The 4,492-nt window shown below is 35.9% G+C and overlaps 1 pseudogene; it reads right to left on the bottom strand.

Moving 5' to 3' along the window:
• Nucleotides 1–2,920: 2,920 nt before the first annotated feature.
• Nucleotides 2,921–4,046, bottom strand: LOC118841461 (annotated as a pseudogene).
• Between the last annotated feature and the right edge of the window lie 446 nt (nt 4,047–4,492).

Below are 4,492 nucleotides of genomic sequence, written 5' to 3'. Positions count from 1 at the left end.
GTTAATATGTGGTATTCTGAGTCAATGTGGACCTCACAGGAATGCTTTTATATGTTTTAGTGGGATCTGTATCTATTTGAGTTTGACCTCACTGTTATAGCCAAGTTACCACCTGAGAATTATCTGTAACATTTATATTACAGGTGTAGTACCTACCATCTACTACTACTGCTGCTGCTGCTGCTGCTACACCTATCCTTTATTTAATTGCAAAAATAACTATATATATATATAATATATACATATATGTATGTGCATATGTATATATATAGATATGTAGATTAAATTACTGTATATTAAAGACATTAGAACATTAGTAGGTTGGCTACCTGTCTCAAGACCACTTCTACCCCTTGAACTTCAATAAATACAAGATAACAAGAATGAGAAGTAGAGCCATCATCAAGTAGCCCAATGTTCTCATTTTAGAGATGAGGAACTGAAGGCTTAGATTTGATCAGGTAATTCTGACTCTAAATCCTCTTATCTTATCACCATGCCGTGTGAGAGAAATGTATATTCTTTCTTTCATTCAAGTACCTTAAAATTAAAGAGAATTTATGATTCTTTTGCTGACTTGAGTCATTGATAGGTAAATTCGCATATGACCACAATTACGTTTGGGCAAGCAAAGGGCTGAGTTGTAGTTAGAGAGCAAGACCCATGGTTCAGAAGATCTGAGTTCAAATCCAGGTTCAGAAACTTCCTTTCTTTGTGACCTTGGGCAAGTTGCATAAACTTTGAGTGTCTCAGTTTCTTAAACTATAAGATAGAGATAATGATAGCACCTGCCTCTACTGGATTGTTTTCAGGTCAGAGTAGGCTAATATCTGTGAAATGTTTTGCAAACTTTAAAACAACATATAAGTGCCAGCTATCATCATCATTATCATCATCATCCTCCTCAGTAAATGGGGCATTGATCCAAGGCACCATAATTTATAGAGTACATGAATTTAAAATAAATATCTCAAAGGATTGTGTAATTTTGCTATTGGGTAGTTTTCCACTGTGAGAGCACTTTCCCTGTCAGAAGGAGAAAAATTATCTAGAAAAAATGAGTTAGACTAGACAGCTACCCAATGATGCCTTTCTTTTCCCTCAGCTGCAACCCCCACAGAGACATGCTAAGTGAGACTCCTCCTGGGCAATGACTTCATGGTGATTTCATGGATTCCCCTTGGCATTTTGATATTACAGAGTCTTTGATTCCTACACTACACACATGTGCACATGCACACACAAACACACACTCACACATACAGAAGCACACATACACATGCTCCAGAATGCTTGAATACTCTCGTCTTTTGTGAGTCTCCACCTTGTGGTAGAATTGAGGTCATACATTTATCCCTTTCCATAGAAGACAAAATTACTAATTATGTTTCTACATAGATATGATATGGACTCTTGGGATTTGGTGATCTTCTAGATACAAGATAGAATGCAAGTTATCACTCACTTAGGTCTTTGCTGATGACCAACTTTTATAGTTTTTAGTGGAAATAAGCACACAAATAGGACTAAGCATATGATTTGTTTTTGTCTGAGGGAATTCCCTTGTGCAAACCACCCCCCCCATCAATGCAGGTTGCTATAATATCTGCAAATCATAATTTTAGAGCATTGCTTGGGGGCATCATGGCATTAAGTGAATTGCCCAGGGCTACACAGCCAAAGTGTATTAGAGTCAGGGCTTGAATATAAATCATACTGATGTGAAGGCCAGCTTTTTATCCATTTCTATACCATGATGCTTCTCAGAAAAAATAGTTACAAAAATTAAATTCACCCAAATAATTGATTTTCTTCTGTAAAAATGGAAAATGGAAATAACTCAATCGGAACTGTTCTTAAAGTCTTCCAAGGTAAGATCATATTCAGTATCATAAGTTCTGACACAAAATACTATAAAACGGATCCCTGTAAAACAACAATTTGGGTGTGAGTTATAGAATAGAATATCATGAAATTGTTCAAAATCGCTTCCTTGAAATTGCTCGATTTAGAAAATTAATTTTAATTCTCGTTTAGTAGAAAATAGTATTTCTAATCTAGGTTGACAGATCAGAAGGCACTGCTACCAGATGTGATGTGATCAGCTATAAACTCTTGAAATATCAAAGTTTATAAATAATATCATAACTGATATTTCACTATAATAACAGTGATGCAATACTGTAGAAACAGCTCTTCACGTTTTCATCCATTAAAGTCCCTTTAGGAAATACTTGATGTGGATATTGACTAAAATTATCCCTAACTTCAAAGCTGCCATGTTGAAGTAGTATGCTAAAGTTGGCCATTTTCTGTTTACCACCTCCCCCCCAAAAAACCCAGCAAATTTGTATGGCAGCAGACTTTTGGGGAATGGCAAAGAGCCAAAATGTTCATGAAGAATACCCGGAGTTTAAAGGTCTTATCACATATGGTCAATGAAAGCAATACTGAGAAAGTTAAGTTCTGTTTCCCTTAGATTTGAGGAGAATTAATTTGGTGTCATGATTATCCAAAGTTCAACTAACTAGAAATCGCTTTGTTTTCTTGGGAGAAATAGACAAACACTAGAACATAATCAGATATTGATAAAAGTACATGAGAAAAAAATGAATATATTTTATAGGATACATAAGCATTAGTTTAAATAAAATGATTATAATTCTTTTTAATAAAAGGTACAATATTCCAGAGAATATTGCAAAAGGAAATAAAGGATAAAATTTCAAAATTATACGGTTTAAGATGTTAATGAATTTGAATGAATTCTAAATGGGTTTGATGTATAAGACTATTTAAATGGATTCTTTTGCTTTAGACAAAAGAAGCACTCTAACATGATAGAGTCTCATGTTATTCTAGAGAACACCAATTTGATACTTTGGAATTTTAGAATATCATTTTTCTCCAGTTGCCATTCTCAGGCAAGTTTAGAGATATCCTCACACTGAATACTTTCAAGTCTGCATCCCTTTAAAGGTCCAGTTTCAGTCAAGACAGAGGCAAAAAAAAGTCTTTTCATTGATAGATTATGGGGTTGCTTTATGTCCCCAGTAATCTTCATTCAAAACCAAAATCCTTTTGCCTGGTGTCGTTATCACTGACTCTACGTGTTTGAGTTTGTTTACAGCATTGATTGTCTCTACCACTTCTGTATTTTTATTAGTTACTTCCTGGACAAATCCCTTCTTCATAATATTTCTCTCCATGTTTTTGGTTATAATTTTCACAATAATTTCAGGCTGAAGCTAGTAATCTGTTGAGCATTTTTTTTCTTTTGTTCTTTGAGCTCCATGGTCTCATCAATTACAGATTTCTTCTTTTTTTGATGGAGATGAGTTGTGGGATGATAATTTCTTTTTCCCTAATGTTGCAGTCTTCACCATTTCCAATGCACTAGGATCCAGACAACTTCATCTGGAAAAATCTCCTGAAGTACTTGCTCCTTTATTCAAATTAAATACTAATTTCTCTGGAGAAAAATGACCATTCCTTTTCTTCCTTCTAAACCTCTTCTCACATGTTCTTCAATAAACTTGGCAGTTTTGTCCTCATCATCATGCATTTAGTCTTTTTTTCACCTGTTCTTGGTGTTGATGGATAGTTTCTGGGTCTCTGTCAATGTACTGAACATGCCAATCTTTTATAATCTTATCCGTTTCATATAAACCTCTGCCTAGCCACTTGGTACAATTGGTTAGTTTCCCACTAAGCAGCATTCATATGGCTATGCTATAGATGACTGATATAAACTTTGTGTGCAATGTTGTTGTGGATTCTCCTCGTGTCAGCTCATCTATCTTCTAGGAAGTTCTAAAAAGGAATTTCAGGACTCTTCTGAAAAATAATCCATAATTTGCTGAGGATCTTCTGAAGTCAAGAAAGGGTTATCTCTGATGAGACTGAACATTCAATAGCACTTAGTATCATTTTCCCCCTGACACTCCTTCTGGCACAGCTGGAAATACTTATTGCAGTTTTCAAAGTCCCTGAGATTTGGTCCCATTACTGATGGCCTTGGGGGTGAGGAAATTGGATTTCCCCATGGTTAGAAGAGGTAGCGATCATGGTGGTTCCTCTTCTGTTCTTTGAGTGCACCAGTATAAAAAAAAAAAAAAAACAGAAGCAATGCCAACAAGAAACAGAGCAGGGGTGGGAGAGTAATGGGTGGTGGGTGGGACAGAGAGAGGAAGTAGATCAGCATTTAGAAAATGATTCAATATCCTGTGACTTTTCCATGTCTTTGATCCTTATACTAAGGCAAGAGATTTGAGAGAAGAAGAGAGTGTAAGTTGCTTTACCAAGAAGTTAAGCTTTAGCTCGAGCAGCACGGTGTGGACTGGTGAAGGCGGGTGGTGGTAAAAACTAAGGAGTCCAAGGACTACTTGGTTAGGTTTTAGGTGGGACATAGAAGGGGGTTTCAAGTTGCAATGCATAAGGACAAGTGGAATGACACTAGGTTTTGTTCAGATAAGGGGATTTCCAAGTTCAT

This window comes from Trichosurus vulpecula, chromosome 3, assembly GCF_011100635.1.
Source record: "Trichosurus vulpecula isolate mTriVul1 chromosome 3, mTriVul1.pri, whole genome shotgun sequence".
Lineage (NCBI taxonomy): Eukaryota > Metazoa > Chordata > Mammalia > Diprotodontia > Phalangeridae > Trichosurus > Trichosurus vulpecula.
Note: the sequence above shows the minus strand (reverse complement) of the source record. Positions and strands in the feature narration are given on the sequence as shown.